This window comes from Hemibagrus wyckioides, linkage group LG19 (genome assembly GCF_019097595.1).
Source record: "Hemibagrus wyckioides isolate EC202008001 linkage group LG19, SWU_Hwy_1.0, whole genome shotgun sequence".
Classification (NCBI taxonomy): Eukaryota; Metazoa; Chordata; class Actinopteri; order Siluriformes; family Bagridae; genus Hemibagrus; species Hemibagrus wyckioides.
In genome coordinates, this window is record NC_080728.1 from 7,368,692 (window position 1) to 7,377,500 (window position 8,809).

Consider the following 8,809-nt stretch of genomic DNA (forward strand, 5'->3'; position numbering starts at 1 on the left):
TCTCTAATTTATTAATAATGAAAGTTGAGGAATAATTTTCATTTCAATTCAGTTCAGTTCAGTTTTATTCATATAGTGCTTTTAACAATGGACGTGGTCACAAAGCAGCTTTACAGAATGATATAAAATTTTCATTGTATACATTGATACATCATTGTATACATCTTTAATGAGCATGCCAGAGGTGATGATATTAAGGTACTGAAAATCTCCCTGTGAAATTGTTAACAAGACTCAAAAGGGAACCTATGTTCATGCTGAGTGACACCAAATTTTATTTTTTGTATGGTAAAGTATTCTTTGCATTATTGCATCAATCCTTGATGCTGCTACAGTCATCTTTGACCCGGAGCCGAAGTAGCAAGATTGGCCGTGTTGTCTAGGTACGAGGGATGGTATACTCTCTGTCCCATGCCAATCAGTTAGGGAGTAAATTAGAACAATTATAGTATTTGTAGAAAACAGTGCATATACAAATATGCTTTTTGAGTCTGTTCCTTGTTCACGATGGCAGTGACGAGTCCAAAGGTCTGAAGCTGTGAAATACATTGCAAAATACAGTACGCGCACTAAACGAAAGAGTTTTTGTTCATACGTGTGAAAGATGATGTTTTCACTCTCTCCGGCTTAATGCACTTTGCATCAGAGGTGTGAACACGCTGCGAACTTCTAGCATGAAACTTGGTTTGTTGCATTTGAGTCATCATTTGTCAAAATCTTTTACACACTGAATGCAGGATGAATTCCACACTCAGCATTGTGTTGCCTTCAACTACCAGAAATCAGCTAACACAAATATTTTTAATCATTTTTATACACAATCATATGACTTTCAGGTTTATAAAAATCACACTGTGGGATGTTTTGTTTCACTGACTCTTGACTTTTAGGTAGAAATCCCCTAAACTGCATAGTCTTTGAGGCAAACACAAAACATGTGACACATGAAATTTTCCTAATTCGAAAGACAGAAGTAAATCAGCTTACATGGCTTTTTTTATATATATATATACATATATATTTAATGTGTGTTGTCAAGTTTGCACATGTTTTTATGCATGCAAACCTCCGCAATAGGAACTGACGTGCTCTTACCAGAAATACCTGTAAGCAGCTGAGAAGAAAAATGTAATGAGATATTTTATTGTAAGTTTCCTAACTGACATTGGCCTAGCAGTGCAGTAATATGTGCATTCCCACTGAGAATGCTGCAGTACGACCACTTAAAAATCTGATATTAAATACAAATTTAACATACACATGATTTCTTATGAAATGAAATATCTCTTAATCTGAATGTTGTAATTAGTTTGGAATGCTGTCCTGGCGAACGCTAATGAGTTTACAGAGCCGCAAAACTAGGAGTGACTTTTTTTCTAGCGAAAAACACTGCTAGCAAAAAAAAAAACCCTTTTTTTTCTCCTTTATTAGCTGAGATCTGTCCACTGTCTCAGCAAAACTGTTTATCATTATATGCTGGAAGTATTTATAAAAGGAAACAGAGTATTTCTTGTTAGAAATATTTATGCTAACAAGTAAAGATTGTACCATTCGATCCTTTTCACCAGCTACTCAACATCAGATATCTGACAGGGAGCAGAAATATATGTGCTATTTGCTTAAAATAATGTTGTTCATTATTTATTTTTACTCAAATGTTATGTTTGCCAGCTTGTGTCTAGTTTGTAGTGCATCATGGATAATAGTCACTCATATAGTGAAAAATACTATTGGCTGTAAACAGTTTTCTTTCTGTGTTTGGGTCATGGTTTCTAGCATTCATATTTAGATTATTTTATTTATTTTATTCAAATTTTTACTAACAACATTCTGCTTTACAAGCAAGCCAAGGCCAATATCACGGCACATTAATTATCACAGGCGACATTTAAAATCAGGAAACACTTAACAAATAGTACTGAATAAATCCACTTAAGCCTAAAGCCTGATCATTAAGAATGCCAAAAAAAAATCTAGTAAAATTTGTAGAGGAATTTGATATCAGTCCTACAAAATGAGAGAAGAATCATTTTGGGATGGTTGTTTCATGATCCTACTTATGTCTAATCTTTTTTTAATCAAAGTTTTACATTTTTAAAAACGTCAATTTCAAATATATTATTTATATATATATATATATATATATATATATATATATATATATATATATATATATATATATATATATATATTTATTAAATATATTATATTATATTATATTATATTATATTATATTATATTATATTATATTATATTATATTATATTATATTATATTATATATTAATCACCCTGTCCCATATACATATTATATGTAAATGAATCCTTTAACCAATCCTGGAATTATCTGGAGTGCTATGATCACCTTGCCCAATATGCAAATACATATGCGCAGTATGTAAATTGTATGTAAATCTAGAAGGATTAACATATTTTAATATGCAAATTTTGCCCTCAAAGCCAGAAAAGTACTACCTTTACCTACCAGGACATAGATTCGCCGATGAAAAATGTTTACCACAAATATGTATAATACTATTCTTAACTCTTTTCATATGAATGGTTTTTGGTGCATGCAGTAATCCTTAACACACCAGGAACATTCACTTCCTCTGATTTATACCTAAATTTCCATTAATAATGGTAAAAGCTAACTGTAAATTAACACCTTAATGTACACAATAAAATTTAACCCAAGAAATCAAGACATAATGAAGCCAACATAAACCTTAACATTACAGAATGTATGTGATATTTTAGATCAGCCATTATAGAAACATATAGTATCTATAATGTACTGAACAATGATAAGCGATCTAAAATAGCCTTTACAAATCTACTGAAGGGAAAGCTTTTGTTTTTTTCCCATCATACAGTTCAGTTATGAAAGAAATGTATCAGGTATTTCAGCTCAGGGTTTTTTGATTGACAGCTCCTAACCAGATTACACCTGATCTACTGTACTGTGTTTCATCTTCTTAATAAACATATATTAAATAGCACATTGTTAACCATGTGACTAAATATACAATTCAACAAGAATGTGAGTGTCACTTTACAGCTAATGGCTTCCTAAACTTGATATTATGTCTATTTCAGGCATGGTCCTGACACTGTGTGCATATTTTAGTTGGCATGGTGGTGGTAGCGTTGCTGCGTCACCTCTCAAAAATATTGGCTACTCTAAAATGCCCCTAGGTGTTTGTGTGTGTGTGTGTGTGTGTGTGTTCATGGTGCCCTGCAATGGGCATGCATCCCATGCAGGGTGTATCATTTTCACCCCCAGAATTCCCATAACATGAATGAATAAATTCCTGTTTCCTGTTCAGGTTTGATGGTGCGTCATGCTTCTACCTTGGTGGACCATCACTGGACATATTTCTAAACAGTTCTACAGTTCTCACAAGAGAGCCCCAGCTGCCTATATGAAGTATAAAGTTATATAATTAAATAATTAGAATAAAAGTATAATTATTACTGATGTCTGTTGTTATAAACTGGTTTGACTGGTCACCTGAACTGGTTTAATCAAAACCTCAACATGAATCTAATGAGTGTTGAACATATATTTCATATAGTTGTATTTTGTAAGTTTGAGAACTCTGTAGACATCAGATTCACTGTTTTTGATTGATTTTTAATCATTTTTAGAATAAAAGGGGCGCAAAATCTTTTAGATGATTTGTGCTAAGCCTTTCGGAGCTCTTCACTATGGTTATCTTTGTAAATAATTTGACGGTTAGATAGGGAGGTATGCAGGTATGCAATATTTTCCTTGTTTTGAAACTCTTTCCTCATAGTTTTGTTTCTAGTTTTAGCCTTAATGGCAAGCAAAACAGCTCATTACCGTAACACCTGTATGGAGTTATTAAGTACATACTAGAGGTATGAAGCAGATGTATAACTACATATGAAAATACAGTCCCAAAATTTAGGGTTCAGGATTAATTATGCAAGATGAATGCAAAAGCCTTTTGGTGCTTGATTTTGCAGAATCACTCCAAGCAGCTCAAGAGCCTTTTATATACTTTATATAAACCATTACAAAATCCTTTGATACTTTGATTAAAGAGTAAATAGATTTGCTCACTCTTAATTTTGAATGCTTTTTCCTCATATTTTTGTGCCTTAAATGAAAAGGAAAAAAATAAAAAATAAATAAAATAAAATAAAATAAAATAAAATAAAATAAAATAAAATAAAATAAAATAAAATAAAATAAAATAAAATAAAATAAAATAAACTTCTGATATACCCCTGCCTTTCACCCAGTGTGTGCTGGGATAGGCTCCAGCAGATCCCCTTGACCCTAATTAGGAATACAGCAGGTATAGAAAATGGATGGATGGATAGAAACTTCTGTTCTGTTTGTATTTAAACTGAACTGATGTTACCTTCAGGCATGTGTAGAGTCATGTGTAAAGGTGGTTAAATCAGTGTTAGTTACGAGAAGTGGTGGCTCAGTGGTTAAAGTTTTGAGTTGCAGAACAGAAGGTCATGAGTTTCATCCCAGCACCGTCAAGCTTATTATATCCTCTTTCTCCTGCCAGTAACTCATTATATTTGATTTAACAGTGCAATAAAAAACCTGTAAATAGGTTTACATACTGTAATACAGTATGTTGTTTACGGTATAATTATGATTGTTTACAGTAAAATTATAATAAAAACTACATTTATAATCAAATCCTTGGCATGGAACAAAATCACAAAAAGACATTAATTGCATTTAGGGTGATAATTATAAAATATATATATATATATTAAAAAAGCCAAAAGATCCAATAGGAATGTGCAAGAAAGTGCCATTTACACGTTGGTGTGTGTAACCTCACACGTACACTAAATACACAGAAGAATAGCAGCAGTGACCAGATTGCCGAAATGTGCAAAGCTTAGCAAACTAATTTTTCCATTTTTATCATCTCCAAACTAGCCTACACTGTGTTTTCTTCCAATGTGTGCTTTTTTACACTGAAGCGCTACAGGCACACATACACGTACATGACTTCATTTTAAAAAAACAACTGCAGTCCTGTGACCTTTTCATGCATGTGCATTACTGTGAACTGCAGCGAGCTTGTCAATCATTAAACTACTGAGAGAGAGAGAGAGAGAGAGAGAGAGAGAGAGAGAGCGAGAGAAGCCTGAGTCATCATTTCCACAGGCTCTAAAGTCTAATATATTTTTCTTGTAGTGCATGCACAGTGAGTAGGGAGCACTGAGAGGCAGCAGGCACCACTAACCCCTTGATTATTTAGAATGTGCTTCCTGCCTCCGCTCAAACATGTTTTTGTGTTTTGACAGAACCGACTTCCTCATTGTTCTTCCGGAAATGTCTCGCCTTTGCTTACATCATCACCATTTCTTTTCACAAAATATTTATGCCATGCACATTAATGTGCTTAGCTAACAGCTACTGACCCACCCTGTATTGTAAAATAGTGTACAGGAAAGAATACATTATGCTGCGGAAACAAGGAGTTATTACATTTGTTACAGAAAGGCAAACAGCAGAAAAGTGGAGTCTTGATTTATTCATTTTTAGTTTACGTTTATGTTATCAGCTCAGTGAGTAGTTTATTGAGGGTGAAAATAATATAAATCATTCATAAATCTCTAATGGCTGCACTGAGCTTATAAACCCAATTTAACTGCCATGAGAGATTTCTGTTGATGTGTTTGATAACATTAGCAAATTATTATTATTATTATTATTATTATTATTATTATTATTATTATTATTATTATTATTATTATTATTATTATTATTATTATTCATAATAATAATAATAAAAATAATAATAATAATAACAATATGCTGTTAGGGCTGGCATTGATATGCACAGAAATATGATATACTGCCTGCAAAAAGTGATATTTATTTATCCTTAAAAACAAAAAGAAGAAGAAGAAGAAGAAGAAGAAGAAGAAGAGGAGGAGGAGGAAGAGAAAAAACTGTTTAATGATACTTTATTTAATCTACATTATATGATGGTAATAATTTATTTAATACCAGTAATGATAATTACCTTTATTTAGAATTTATTTTATTAATAATATTGAATTAAATAAATTAATAATACAAAATAAATATATATTATTTTTATAAACACAATTTGTTTATTTTTTTAAAAATAATTTATCAAACACTGAAAATGGGAAAAAAAATTCTAATGAACATTTACAAATATTACATTTTACAATTTTAAAAATTTTACAAAGAAAAAAAAATATCAGCTACTTCCATTTGGTTTGGAATAAAAAAACTTAAAAACAATAATGAAAAAGGTTAATGACAAAATGTCACAATATTTAGAAAAAACATATACTGACATATTATTTTATGATATTGTCATATTAAATAGCTTTATTTCTTAACTTTCACTGCAGTTTCATTCAGGAGATTTATTGAAAATCCATTAGTTCACAGAGTACAAATGTGAAACCTGCACCGAAACACATCTCAGTTACTGTACAGCTGTTTGTTTACTTGTTTTCATCCTTCTGCATGTGAGTATTAATATATTGACTGCATGAAGGCACATTTATACTTCATTTTAATATATATCACTGTCCCCTTTATTAGGAACTGCACCTTTATCCAATCAGCCAATCATGTGGCAGCAGCACAATACAGATACAGGTCAAGAGCTTCAGTAAATGTTTAATTCAAACATCAGGATCAGAGAAAAAAAATCATCTCCGTGACCTTATTTGTGACATGAACAATTAAAGATTGGGGAAAAAACAGAAGCTCATCCACCTCAAGGTTTGAAGTTTTGTGCACGCTGAGATGCTTTCCTGCTCACTCTCACTCACTCTTTCTTTTTCTTTTTTTTACACCATTCTGTGTGAACTCTGTGTGTAAAAAATTGCACTGTTTTGTGTAAAAATTGCAGGAGATCAGCAGTTTCTGAAATACTCAAAACTTGCACCAACATCCGTTTCACACATTTTCTTCATTCTGATGATTAATATGAACATTAATGTGATATGATCTGCATCTGCATGATTTTATTACTCATGCTGCTGCCACGTGACTGGCTGATTGACTTTCCAATAAAGTGAATGGTGAATGTATAAGGCCTATACGTAATACCAGTCTCTATCAGTTTTTGACCACAAGGAGCAGAATTCTCAAACAGTGGCAGAGAGAGGTTTGCTTACTGTATGTATTTCAATGCAAACAATTCTTACACTAAAGCTCATTTTAATACAATTTCACTGTTAGTTATTTTGTATTTTGTTGATATCACTGAAATGCTGTTTACTTTTGATGAAATTTGATGAAGCTTGATGTATTTTCAGTACAAATTGTTCAGTACAAATGGCCACACACACACCCACATACTCATAATCACACATAAGTCGGGTAAACTCTAACGGCTTGTTTATTAATGTAGCCAGATACATTTATCCTTACACCTACACATAACCTTAAACTTAACCTTAGTATCTAAAGGATGCTTGGGTGCAATGGGAATATGTAACAGTTCTGACCTTGTGCAATCATTTATCTATTTCACATGCAGAAAACTGAAAGAGCAAGAAGGTTTCCTTCCCTTTGAATCCTGAGGTTAGGGTTAGAGACAGGAGTAGTATTGTTCAACAGTGTGCACTTGACAGCATAATGGAAAACATTTCATTCTGATATGCTAAGAATGAAAAACCTAATAAAAGGGTATGGGGTTTCTATGTTTTTTTGATAAACCATGATATTGAGTGATATTTAGTACCTTGACTGAGCTTTGCACCATGTAAGAATAAAAGCAAGTGCAGTGTTAATAATATTACCTAGAGCAAAAACACACATAGTTTTGTTGAACAATGGGTGGGTTAGTGTTTGCATGTTCATAGTGCTTCAGGGGGTTCCTCTGAGTACTCACATTACCTCCTCCAGTCCAAATACATGTCTTGTAGGCTGACTGGCGTCTCTAAATTGTCTGTAGTGTGTGAATAGTGTGGTGATGTGTTGAAACCCCGTCCAGGCTGTCCTCTGCCTTGTGTCCTGAGTGCCTTAGGATAGACTTTAGGCTTCTTTTGGCCCTGTGTAGGATAAGAAATACAGAAAAAGGATGGATGGATGGATGGATGGATGGATGGATGGATGGATTATTGTTGTTGTAAACCAGCCATCTCGAATTCAAATATAAATATCTATCTATCTATCTATCTATCTATCTATCTATCTATCTATCTATCTATCTATCTATCTATCTATCTATCTATCTATCTATCTATCTATCTATCTATCTATCTATCTATCTATCTATCTATTTTTTAATATTGTTATATAATTATAATAAATGTTTTATTATTTATTATTTGTTTGAATTTGTCTAGAAAGCCACCTATAAATAAAATGTATTATTATTATTATTATTATTATTATTATTATTATTATTATTATTATTATTAAAAACCTAGATACTTATTTGCAATTTACTTCCATAAACTTAGAAGAAACTGAGGCAAATATTTGTGCTGGATTCAGCTCACTGGGCTGAGAGCAACATTCATCTGCATTAAGAATGAACAATTGTTATTAATATTTTATGTAGTCCTGTGTGCAGAGATGTAGTCCTGTATGTAGAGCCTCGATATTTTTTGTTGTTGTTGTTGTTGTTGTTGTTGCATTGCATTTCATCCTGCATATTTAGATATTCCTTCCCTGTCATATACTGTATATTTCTGGCTGGGGTTACATGACACAAATTCAGTATGATACTTGCAGTGACATGTTGCATTATTGCCAGTGTTTACTGTATGTAATACAATAGCTAACAAAACAGTATAAAAAAATTGATG